The sequence below is a fragment of the Strongylocentrotus purpuratus genome, unplaced genomic scaffold (assembly GCF_000002235.5).
Source record: "Strongylocentrotus purpuratus isolate Spur 01 unplaced genomic scaffold, Spur_5.0 spur5_scaffold_7, whole genome shotgun sequence".
NCBI classification, from domain to species: Eukaryota; Metazoa; Echinodermata; class Echinoidea; order Camarodonta; family Strongylocentrotidae; genus Strongylocentrotus; species Strongylocentrotus purpuratus.
The window spans coordinates 21,732,266-21,745,340 of NW_022145613.1; the positions used below are offsets into that span (position 1 = coordinate 21,732,266).

Here is a 13,075-nt window from a genome sequence, read left to right on the forward strand (position 1 = left end):
GTGATTTAGATACATTTTACCATCAGGAGCATTCACTGCATTGCACCAGTATGTAACTGAATAGTGGAGAGAAACTGGACTCTGTGGTAACTATACTAGACATGACAAGTACAGAAGTACTAGCTAGTAATGGACAAGGAATTTTACTCACGTGAGCAGTTCAAAAACCAAATCCAGTAATTTTCCTCAAGTGTATCCAACAGCCTTCAAATGCTTCTGCACCTAGACCACAAGGCCATCCAAAAAAACTGCACCACTCCGACAAATTCTGTGAGGGTTAGTACAGTCAGATCTCAAATGGAATTTCCAAGTTTTGATATGATATCAAGTGCCGGCAAGCGACTATACATTTACGACATCTCAGAGTATCATGTGAAGATCTAGCAGACATCTTCTCGACATATATCCGATCTTCGCTAGAATACGCTTCTCCAGTGATGGTCCACATCAATTTCCCGAACAGTTATCTTGCAGTCTGAAGAAAGTGCAGAAACGTGTCTGGTATTATCCTTGGATAAGAACAGTGGTATGAAACCACTCGTTTCTCTCCAGAGTCTAACTTCTTGCCGTCTTGCCCTTCTTGAATCCTTTTCTCTCAAAACTGTTTAAGTCATCACGAGATCGAATTATGTTCTATCGCCAACTCGTCGCCAAACCTCTTGCCATGAACTATGAAACTCTCTACACATATAATATACCCTATTGTAGAACTGAGAGACACCGCACTTCAATTATTCCCTATATCGTACAACTCCTTAACAACCAACTGTGATTTTAATTATCTTTGTCATGTTTGTATTTATTTATTTTTGCTTACCATATTATTGTTTTTCATTCTTCTCTTTTCCATTCTTCATTCTTTTATCCTCCCCTCTCATGTACTTTTTCTCCTTCTCTCTAAATCAGCAATTAAAGTACTTACATGCATTATGATTATTATTACAATTTTGATTAATTACAAAAGAGTCATCTCAGAATGAAGTATCTTTTTAATCAATCTTTTTATTCATTATGTTTAGCTTGTATTTAGGTTTTTCACACCATATTAACCAATGTATCGGTTATTACAGAATTTTGAAATCACAATTATAGGCATGTATTTTTCTGAGGAGAGTGGGTGGTGTTTTGACTTTTTGTGACTGCTTTTATTTGTGTTTGCGATGGGATTTCATTTCTTTCATTACCCATTGTCGGTTGAATTCAAAACTGTATGAGTTTTAGAGCTCTCAATAAGTAATAAGTCTTATTTAGGTATCAACAAAAGCTTATACTCTGAACATAATTGTTTAAATATAAGGTTATACTATTTACAATTGCTATACAATTTCTTTTTGGAGCATTTTTGGGGTACTAAAGTTCTTGCTAGATGTTAACCCATTAACCAATTAAGCCATGCGTAAACAATTTTCAATATTATTATTCTACTCAAAGAAAAGAACGGGGTGATTTTTTTCCTATTTGTATACCTTTTTTCCTGTGTTTGGTACTAAATTTGTCATTACAGGAAATATATATTTTGAAGTCATGCCAATTTTCATGAGTTCGGCTCATGGTCAATTTTAGTTTTGAATTGCCCACATTCAAATGTATACAATTCTTTAAAATCATATTGATTTTATTTTGGCATGTATTCTTTGGTAGCAAAAAATACACCCATCACATTAGGTAATTAAGCTAGGGTAATGCTGGTAAATTTTCGAATTCTCTGGTGTGCAAAGTTTTATATAATCTCTCTATCTTTTATGAGGGAAAAGGTTAAACAAATACCTACAGTCTTCTCAGAAAATACATAGTGCATGTACAGTGTAAGTTTAACTTAAATAATTGATATTCCTGTTATAGGCAGTTTAAGACTTTTCAACTGATATCTTGTCATGATCTTGGTTTTTGATAATTAATCGGTAGTGTTAATAGTTTAGCAGGGGTTGAGTTACTGAGAGGGCACTGATGTCATGGGGGGGGGGGTGCGGGGGGGCTGGGGGGCTGCTGCTCTTATTAATTGATTAATTGTTTAGACAGATAACTGGAATTCAAGTTGGAGCATATGTGGGAGGGGTGTCGATTATTGATCATTGCATTCCTTTACTTTTCTTTTCACTCCTTGATGGGATGTCACATATCATTTCAGATACCCCTCCCCCCCCCCCCCCTAGGTATTCCTCTCAAGCAAATCAATCGATAGAGGAATGTGTAATTGGGTTAGTTCAGCAATTACATAATGATGCCTTTTGTCTCAAATTTTCAGACTTGTTGGATTGGATAGGAAAGGATCTTAAAGTAGTGTAGTTATTTTGGCTCTATGTTCTCCAGTTTCGCTCTGATGAGTGCGAGGTTATGTCTTTTGTATGTCTTTTTTGAGAGGCATGTGCATTAGTCTTTTCTCTCTTTCATAGTATCAACTTGTATTGACATCTTTATATTAATTGCAATCATGAGATGTGTAATAACGAGTACATTTGTAGGTTCTATTATAATTTGTTTTTTTCTTTGGTGATGGATCCTTTCTCTGAATGCAATTTGTACTTTATTTGCCTGTATAAACATCTATGTGTTTTTACATTTGTTGTTGTTCAGCTACCCTAAATACCCGACGTTATATTATTACCAAGAATGTGTTTCTTCTAACAATATTGACAGAAGAATTATATCTTTAATAAACGATTTTATCAGTATTGTACTACATGTACTTCAAACTGGATGGATGAGATTTATTCTTTGCAATTTCATGTCTTTGAATTGTTCGTTTGTGCCATTAAGTCAGTGTAGACAGACGCGGATCCACGTGGCGATTTTTCCGGCCCTGCTCCCCCCCCCCCCACCCGTAGTCTAAAAAAAATGTTTAAAAAAATAGGATAATAACGTAAATTTAACCTTTTTTTAAACAAAAACAAAAGCGGCGCCCAAAAAAAATTAAAAAAATTTCGCCCACACCAAAACAAAATATTACACCCCCCCCCCCCTGCGTATTCACCGACTGGATGAATCGCTGCTAAATATTTTCTCACGAAGTGGGCCCAATATATTAAAAAAAATATATATGTGCTCTTCCCCCCCCCCCCCCCGCTTATTCACAGCCGGCTGAGTCGGCGCTAAATTTTTCCTCTAAAACTGCCACCCCCCAAAAAAATGTGCTTCTACACCCAGCCCCCCCCCCCCCCCCCCGCGTTTTTCATTTTTCACCGGCCGGCTTAGTCGGCGCTAAATTGTTTTCTCAAGATTTGCCCCCCCCCCCCCCCTCTTTTCGCCGGCTGGATCCGCCCCTGAGTGTAGACGCCACATACTTTAAGTATAATGGCTGCCAGCTGTGCCTTGGTGTGATTAAGAGAGACTTGATGTGAAATGGGTTGTTGAGATTTGGAGAGGGGAGTCCTGGTCCATCATATTACGAGAAAACCGGTAGGACGCCGCTAAAGTAAAGTAAAAATATTTGGACTAAGGGCTGTGAGATTCCGAGAAAAGTAAAACATCTGCTCAGAGCTAGATTATATTCTGGATCTCCACAGAAACATGATAGCTGTTCAAAACACATCGGTGTTCTCTACTCTATGTCGCAAATTGGGAACTAGAAGGGCATTGATATAACCCTGTGATTTCACTGCATGTCATGAAAACCCTCTTATGTAACAACAAAATCAAAAAACTATATTCTAGGGCCAAAATTGTCAAGCTTTTCATTACAATGCTGCCCTCATCACTCATACAATGTACATTTTATAAACTGATGCACAATATTTTGTCAAATACTATTTTTCACATTTTCCTGCAATGCCCCGTTAAAATTAAAATTACATCTATGATTTAAGACATTCAATATATCTTACTAAGGCAATTCTACTGAATGTATGGGCATGGCTAAATTTATTTTCAATAATCTATAATCATTTTTTGTAATTCTCCTTGATAAATTTCCTAAATTGTTACACGGTTTTAATATAGCTTGTAAATAATCCGTCTTATATTTAAAAGGGGGCAGTGGCTACAATTAGAAGCCTCCATTGACAAAACATATGGCACACATATTAAGAACAATGCGCTATTTAAGCACATTTTCCGTTTAGGGACAAACATTTGAATCCAATCAGTTGTAAGACCAATTTGAAAGAGGTTGAATGCACACGAAAGGAATCTAGCTGAAAGAAACCTCTATATTGACCAGAAAAAAAGCTGACATAAAAGTAAAGTGCAATATTATTAGGTACGTCGATACGAGGATAAAAGCGAGGGCGCTCTTCAAAATAGATTAGGTTAATTAATTTTTAAAATATGTTTTTAATGTAACCGTGTTTCAAAAATTGATTCTAAAAATATGTAATGGCATGAACTATCACTCTACAAAGTTTGAATCATCAATTTAAAGCGCAAGACAAAAAGTTGAACAAAGTACCTAAACAGGACAATAACACCATCTCGAACTGTAAACCTTCGTACATACACATTTTCCATTCAGGATGGATCCCATTCGTGACAGATTGTGTGGAAATCGATTTACACGTCGTGTATTTTACATGCAGGAAAGGGTGTATCACGCCGTTTAATTACGTTTAATTAAAGGTAGAATTTGCGTAGCAATTAGACGAATTCAGATTTTTTTTTCCCTGCCATTTATTTATTATGCAGTTCATATGCAAAGTTGAACCTAATACGTTCTTATGTCTTTCCATAATACTTAGTGTAAAACTAACAAAATTATACACATTATGTGGTGAATATTCTAACACAAGAAATCTATAGAAGATTATAGCTGCAATATGTGACAAATAGATGTAAGAGCTGTTGTGTGTGTAGGGTTTGCCACTGCTTAGTGTGTATAATATGAAACTATTTAAGTTGTATGATTATTGGATATCACGATATTAACAATGTTTATGTATACCCATTTCATGTTAAATAAATCATTCGCATAATAGGAATTTATTTAATCCTGCAGTCGTTTTAGAACAATCAAACCTTGGTATTCATCTATATGGTATAGATTTGGGCTTTTTGGTTTACCTTGCATATGTTATTATTCATTATCTCCATATGTTTTCTTTTAATGCACCCCCTCAATAAACTTTATTTTCAGCACAATTAACTTTGAGGTATATATGCTATTATGTTTCTTGTAAATTGATCCTCAGCATGAGTGTTCAAGCGGTATTAAATCTGGGGCGATGAATTGTAGTTCCGCTATTCAATTTTGTTTTTAAATACATACAAAGTTTTAATTTGAAAAATATATATTCAATGTCTGATCTGGCGAGAGCATAATTTAACCAAAACTGTCAAATGGTGCGAACTGAATTGACTCAGTGACATAAAAGCTCCAAGCCTCAAACATACGGTTTATTATCATTATTGTAAGTTTTTATTGTTGTTATTATTATCATTATTATTACTATTATTATTATTATCGTCATCATCATATATTCATTATCAGTGTTTCTCTAGCTATATACTGACCTTAGTTTCACAGTATAGTCTAATTGAGCTGTACCTCTGCACCATCTAACATTCTTCTGAATTCGACTTAATTGGCTTATGAAGATAATTGTTTCCCTTTGAAACAGAACTTTAACAAACAAAACTGCCTACAACTTAAATGACAACGTGATCGACACAAATTAGCAGTCATTGACAATTGCGGATCTTTTCTTTAAGAACAGCCTACCAAGGGTAGCGACTGAATAGTCTTGTTCAAGACTCAAATGCACCAGAAGTCTTAAGAGACTCGAATATATCCGCAGCATTGAACTCAGAATCGAATAAATATAACAAATTTGTTATTTATAACACATCTAATTAAGAATTCAATCTGCGATAGAAGTAAAAATCCGTTTCATAAAACAAATAACAAGTTTATATAGTCAATAATATGTATTGATAGTTCGCGAACGAGTCTAATTGCACTGTCGCGCTCGCTCTACTAGCGCGCGCGCCTATATCCAACTAAAACAACGACCTTATCTGTGACAACAGTATAGCTAGGCGCACTTCGGTGCTGGACACGGTTTTCTGTAGAAATCCTGTAAGTACATGTCATATTTATTCCGTAATTTCGTATTCATAAGGTGATATTTATGTGTTTTTTGATATTTGAATACTTTCCGGAGGTTAAACAAAGATTGATCCTGAGAGTTAGAGCTCGTGTGCCGGGGCGAGTGCATGAGTAGGCCTAAGTTAGGGCGCGTTCATGCTTGATTTTGACGGCCAGAATCAGGCATCTGTTACGCGTTTAGTTTAAAACACGGTTGCGTCTTAGCTCACTTTTGTAGAATCACCGAAAAAACGGCGATCACGATCGCCGATCGTAAACTCACAAAAAGATGCGTTTACAATTTGTAAACGCGTTTAAATGGGGTCAACGCACTGACCTCTAGTGGGTCTACGTAGCATGCACAGTGAAGGTTTGCGAATCCAGCTGGAAGACCAATTAAGGCCACACACTGAGAATTGCCTGGGGGAGCCAGAGAAGTAAGCATGAACACTACATCGTGGAACTGCGATCACGATGAGCGTTTACGATGAGCGTTTCAGATCGCTCATTCTGCCTTCAAAATTTAAGCATGAACGCAGCCTTAGACGGATCTAATTAAATTGCCCAATTTCAGGCGCGACCTGAGCTGAGAGCGGAAGCTGCATGTAGTGCCCGCCCTAGAACTCCCGGGCATTTTCGCAACAGACCCTACGGCCTACTGTCTACTGAACACACATAGTCTAGCTGCATAATAATAATAAATAATATTTAATTTTTATATAGGTCTTGTCTAGATCTAAGAAGGGAGATCCCGGGTTCGACCCGAACCCAGGCGGATGACTGAAGTGTGTTAACGTTCCCCTTCCCTTGTTCATAGGCGCAGGTTATGTCGAGTGGAAAACAGGATACGACGTTAAATGGAGGCCCCGTGTACAGGAGAGTCACCACCCTTGCAAAGAACCATTTCATTGCACTATTCGTAGCTATAAATTATAGCTAGAGGTCTAGTAAGTAGTGAAATCTAGACCCTAGTGTAATGGTCCACATGCACACCCCAATCAGGCCTAGTCTAGTAGTAGACCCTACTAAAGTAGGCCTAGATCTAGGTTCTATGGCAATGGTATAGATTCTAGGGCAGGCATCTTGAAGAATCTTCAGTATTGAAGGAGGCCGGAGGCAGATTATCTTGAAGAAGAAGGATAGTAGATCTAATAATATTTAGGGTCTATATACTTGTTGTAAAGCGCTTAGGCCTAAAGTAAAGGCGCTGAGAGACATTTGTATTAAGGCTTTAAGCGCTATTCTAGTAGACGTGACCTAGATCTATATCTCCATGTTTGCTTCGACAGGCAGACGCTTTACTAACTGAGCAAACTCGCCTCCTGCGTCCTGGCTGTGTATTAAAAGCTGTGCTATTGATTCTCAACATTTCACACAGCACTGTACAAAACTCAGCTGATTTCACTCAAAATGTGTACTTTACCTAGATCTAGTGACAATTGATGACCTAGGCTAGTACTAGTCTAGAAAAAATGAATATTCATCATCTAAAAACCAGGTGGCTGACAACGAATCATGTTGACTACAAGACTTTCTCGGATTAATCATTATCCCCTAGCAACGAAGTCGGAGGGGATATAGAAACACTGCCGTCTGCCCTTCCGTACGTGCGTCCGTGCGTGCGTCCGTAACAATTTTGGATTCCGATCAATAACTTCGGTAATGTTTGACGGATTTTAATGAAATTTGATATGAAGGTACATGATATCAAAATACAGGCTAAGTTTAATTTCCGAGTATGTAGGTGAAAGGTGAAAGGTCATATATGTGAAAATGTGGTTAACTTCCTTGCCTAGTAATATAATAGTATAGTCCAATGGAGTTAACTTGTTCTGATGTACATGTATATAGGCCATTTGTACCCTGCGAGGGGATGCTACGCTTTGCGTTGACTTGTTAAAGTAGGATCTAAATGAGCAAGCTATCGTAAGTCAAAGTAGATATTTCTTTGTTATTTTTTATTTGTTAATATAGTCAAATGTAATTTTACAGCCAAAGTGAATATATGAGGATGTAAAGAGTAAAAATCTTGTTGCATATCTCATTCATCGCGGTCCTGCCGAACCAAACCATTTGTTCCACTCAGTCACCATAGGACGTACTTCAGTCTATGTATAGAGGCGGTCAGATGAGCCAGATGCAATTTCAGCAGAACAACCGTCGATATCAGAGACTGAAGCTTTCGGTCTATATCAGTCTATACTTTGCTGGAGTGGTATACTGTAGTAGTACTACTAGTAGATCTACTGTCATCCGTTGCTGTTATCCGGACTTGGCTGTCGGATTTAATAAATTTAGAATTGAAAATTCCATTTTTATTTCAAGGGCAGGCTAAGCTGTAAGCAGCCAAAACAACAACTCGTGCAATAAACTGCAAACCCCCAAACAGTGTTTAGATTTCACTAACTCCATGCTATACATGTACATGCTTCAGAGAACTCCGCCTACGGCCTCCGAAGGGCTTCGGTGACGGAGCTCCCTGGAGTAAAGATTTCACTAGACTTTAGTTAAGTTAGAATTAAAATAGAAATGTAAATAATCTAGAGTCTAGTCGGTAGACAGTAGGAGGACTAGTAGGAGGCAAATTGGCTCAGTCGGTAAAGCGCCTGCCTGTCGGCCCAAAGATCTTGGGTTCGAATCGCACCCAGGCGGATGACTGAAGCAAGCGTTGTGTGTTAACGTGCCCCTCCCCTTGTTGTTTCATAGACGCAGGCTATGTTACATGGAAAACAATCCGTCTCGGATAGGATGTTAAAAGGAGACCCCGTGTACAGGATAATCACTACCCTTGCACGTTAAGAACCCACGGCACTATTCGTATAAGAATAGGGGAAAAACCTGATGTAGTGGTCTACCTGCACACCCCACTCAGGCCGAATATATACATGTATATACATGAATATACGGCATCTGCAAGAATCTTCAGTACCGGTATTGAAGGATAGGAGGCAGATTATCTTCAAGAAGGAGAAGAAGTATACTGCACTCTGTAGTGTAGTCTAGTGCCTAGTCATGCTAGTGGTTTCTAAATTTACTCTAGAGTATTGATCTTTTTTTGGCGCAGTCTTGACTCTATGTCTCTTAGTTTACGTCAAGACTCTGTCTCTACTCTCAGTCTTTAGACTGCAAACATTGTAGCAGTGACTGTTGTTTTCAGTCACTGAGTCTGAATGTGAACCTAGCTATTTTAAGAATAAATTTTCCCCCTCTCTTTTACAGGAAATATACAGAGTGTATTACCATATGCTTGCTTCTTTGAGTTTGTGCCTGAAACAAGAATGTCCTGGAGAAAACGGACCACAACAAGAAAAGGTAATTTTTTTTTATTTTTTTTTTTTTTAACTTGGACTTTTTAAAACTTCACCTGTTTAGTTAGTCAAGTAAAAGGAAATTTTTAAATGGGTGAGGGCATTAAATAAGGCCAAGTTAGAGGGGTATGCAAAGGGCTGGTATGAGAAGTATCGATTCAGGGGTGGCTACATGGTATGTGTGCAACAAGATGTCTACTAACAAGTTGCTGTAGTGTTTATTTATAGTGTATTTTAACTTCCAATATATTTTTTTTTATAATTAACATTTGAAGGCCTTGAAGAAGGGATGGGGGGAGGGAGGGGGGGGGGGGGAGTCCTATACACGAAACAGAATGACAAGCAAAAAGAAAATAATTGACCTTCATATTTTGCTGAAAAAGAAAGTAAACATTGAAGACAATTGAAGAAAAAAAAATAATGCAATTTTTGTGTATTCTTACATATTGGGTTAATATTTATTGAATATTTTTATAATTCTGTTCCAGAGATGGAGAGGAAGGGCTTGCTGTTGAGAGATCATGGGGTGCCTTGAGGTTCCACTTCCAGTCTTGATGTTCTGCCCCTTACCTCTAAGCGATGGCCTCTTGTGCCTGGCAATATATGAGCGAAGCACAATGGACTGGTAATTCATAATGCATATTACAATGTTTTTTTAACAAATCAGGGAAAGAAACAGAGATAAATTCATAGCATATGAGTCTGTCATGGCATTTTTAGTAACTCAACATTTGCTCCTGCAACGACTACTCTAGGCTTTATTTTGTCAAAGGTGTAGGGTTAGACTGAGGGTTGGAATTGTGATTAAGGTGGTTTAGGTTTAGGGTTAGGCCTAGGGATGAAGTTTAATAGTGTAGAAAAATTATGTGAAGCAATTGTCTCAGGAGAAGGTGTTGTACAACTTGATTTTCCAGGTGCTGGTGGAGCTGCATGTATCTTTTACTCATCAATGGTAGTTTTAAAATCTTCCTCTGTATTGTGAAAGCAGAAACATGATGTAGAGTGGAAGAGAAAAAAGTATGTAACACAGTATCATTTAAAATAGATTTTATAAATTAAAAACACACTGGCCTGCAGTTTGTGAAACATGTAGCACTGTATTACCAATTAAAAGAATTCAGCGATTTTTACAACGTGCTCTATTGGCATTTATGTACTGGTTATGTTGTAACACAAAATGAATTCTTAACTTTAATCCTGGATCCATTGCTAAACATAATGTCAACCCTAAATGTATTAAACATTGCCAGACCCAATTTCGGGCTACCCTAAATCCCTTTCTACATACCAGTATTGTTCAAAGTTTATATTTATTACACCCTTACTGCGAGTTCTAGAAATTCTGCAAGAACCCTACCCTGCTGTTCACTTTATAATTAGTACTTCACATTGCTTTCATGAACATGCCGTAAAAGTGAATTTATTTTATGTCTCTATACAAACAGGTGCCTGTACATGTAATGTATTTCATGCAAATGAAGGGTAGAATGAGAAGCTCACAATGATATGGTAGACAAGGACCTTGCTGTCTAAAGCTCGGAGGCCAGATGACAGTGTCTGAAGTAAGTCGCCCCATAGAAGAGCGAGAACTTTCTGTTGCAATTGTTAACATGCAACACATCCTTACCACATGCAACCCATCCCACTTTCACAATATATTTTCTTAACAACAGTAACCCAAGTTCAACGTTTGGATTGGTGATTTTAAACATAAAAACAATGGTCTGAATGTTTAATTAGATCTTTTACGCAAACGTAGTATATTAGTAATGAACGGCATGTTTGGTAATACAGTAATTTCATTTCAGACCATGAAGACCATGTATTATTATAATTATCTGGGATCTGTCGTTGGGCTGATAAGCATGGAAAATAAGGAATGTACTCCTGTCGAACGAACAATATGTTTTTATAAAACGAATAACTCTTTGAAGATTACTTACTAGAAGAAGTAGAACAAGAAGAAAAAGAAGAAGAAATACACTGATGATGTCAGCTTGACTTCCTAAAGTTGTATACTATTTGAAAATAGTTTATATTTTATTCATGAACAGCCGGCTTGTCGGAATTGCGTACAAGAATGCCATTGGACTTTTCTGTACTAGTAGCTGAAGGGGGGAGCAGTCACCAGAAGGAGCATGCAACTCCAAAACAATGTGGATACTTCTACCGAGTTCATCTCAAGAATCAAGATGTGACAGTGGATGTACATGTAGAGGGGTTTGTGACCCTCCTGACTGTGGACTACATGCAATACACATCAATGGATTGTAGAGGAGTAATGGTGGGTCCGGTGAGCTCAACTCTGGAGGTTAAGTTCGCAAAATTAATAAATTTCCTTTTAATATGGGTGTATATGGTTCCAGGGATTAATTTGACGCAATGCCTCGTAGTGACACGCCCTATTAAGGGGCAACACACGTGTCAGAAGGTATAAAATGGGAAGCAGTTCCTGAATTGGCACGAGCTTTTACTTTTCGGATGACTTCCTCATTTTGTTTCATACCTCATTTCCTTTGCCGCCATGAGGTGCTAAAGTTTTAGCAGAGTTGGGGGCTTCCAGCCCATAGATGTGACTTTTCATGATTATATGTAATAAATTGTAATAAAGTTACTATCCACTTCAACACTTGACTCTTGTCGAGAATTTTATTTCTTTGAGTGGACTTTGTTCTTCTCTGGAACGCGATTTGGGCAGTGTGATAGGCGGCCACCGGCCACTCAGTTGCCGGGGCTGTTTCATATATAAAGAATGTGTGAAGACAAGCGACTGCATTATAAGCTCAGCATGATCAGTAACATTGATTCCTTTTATGAGGAAATTTAAATTTTTGTTCCTCCCAACCATGAGTTGTACATATTCTTTGATTCGGGGAGAGGTTGGTGAAGAGGGATAGGTGCCCCATATTTTGTATTGTAACAGGTTTTGTTTTCTACATAAGGAGACAAGGATAATATAGTAATATATCACCTATATCAACACGATGAGCAAGACGGCGAATGAGGCGATAGAATGAGTTTAGAGAGGGTGGGGAAGGAGGATCGAGAGAATAGAAGGGGACGAGGTGAGAAGGAGACTGAGTGTGGAAAACAGAATTGGAGGGGTAAAGGAGGGCGGGAGCAGGAGGTAGAAGAGAGAGGTATATAGAGTAGAATAGGGAAGAAGGGAGGAGATGGATTGAGTGAGGAAAAAGAGGATGAAATGGGGAAGAAAATGGAGGAAGGGCTAGAAATGAGTGGGACAATAATAATGATATATGCCCGATATATGATGTTAGGCTGAAAGAGGAGGAAGGCCAAGAAATGGGAGGTGATATAATATACAATGAGGAGACTCTGTGAAAGCAGGGGGAAAAAAGAGGAATTAATGGGGGGGGGGGGGGGGGGGGGGGGTTAAAGGGAGAACAGAAAGTAGAGGAAACGGAGAGGAATGGTGGAGCTGAGAGAGCGAGGTGAGAGAGGGGCAGTGGCGGATCCGGGGAGGAGGGGGGGGGGGGGCCGTCCCTTCAAAAATAAAACGTGTAAAAACACGTCGATTTAACCTTTTGGGGGAGATGCCCCGCCCCCCCCCCCTTGAGCACCAAGGGGGGGGGGGGGAATTAAGAGGGCCCCCCCCCCAAAAAAAAAAAATGTGCTCACTACCCCACTAAGGGGAGGTTAAAGGGGGAACAATAAGTAGAGGAAAGCGAGAGGAACGGTGGAGCTGAGAGAGCGAGGTAAGAGAGGGGCAGTGGCGGATCTGGGTGGGGGG

At 38.6% G+C, this 13,075-nt stretch overlaps 1 long non-coding RNA gene across 3 annotated transcripts; it reads left to right on the forward strand.

Moving 5' to 3' along the window:
- The first annotated feature begins 5,910 nt into the window (after nucleotides 1–5,910).
- On the forward strand, nucleotides 5,911–11,953 carry LOC115919928. 3 transcript variants are annotated; one of them, XR_004062067.1, is made up of 5 exons: nucleotides 5,911–6,007; nucleotides 9,236–9,328; nucleotides 9,813–9,949; nucleotides 10,770–10,886; nucleotides 11,357–11,953. It is a non-coding gene; the product is annotated as an uncharacterized LOC115919928 (long non-coding RNA). The 3 variants fall into 3 exon arrangements; XR_004062066.1 differs by having other exon boundaries at nucleotides 11,379–11,953; XR_004062065.1 differs by lacking the exon at nucleotides 11,357–11,953 and having other exon boundaries at nucleotides 10,770–11,269.
- Nucleotides 11,954–13,075: the final 1,122 nt, after the last annotated feature.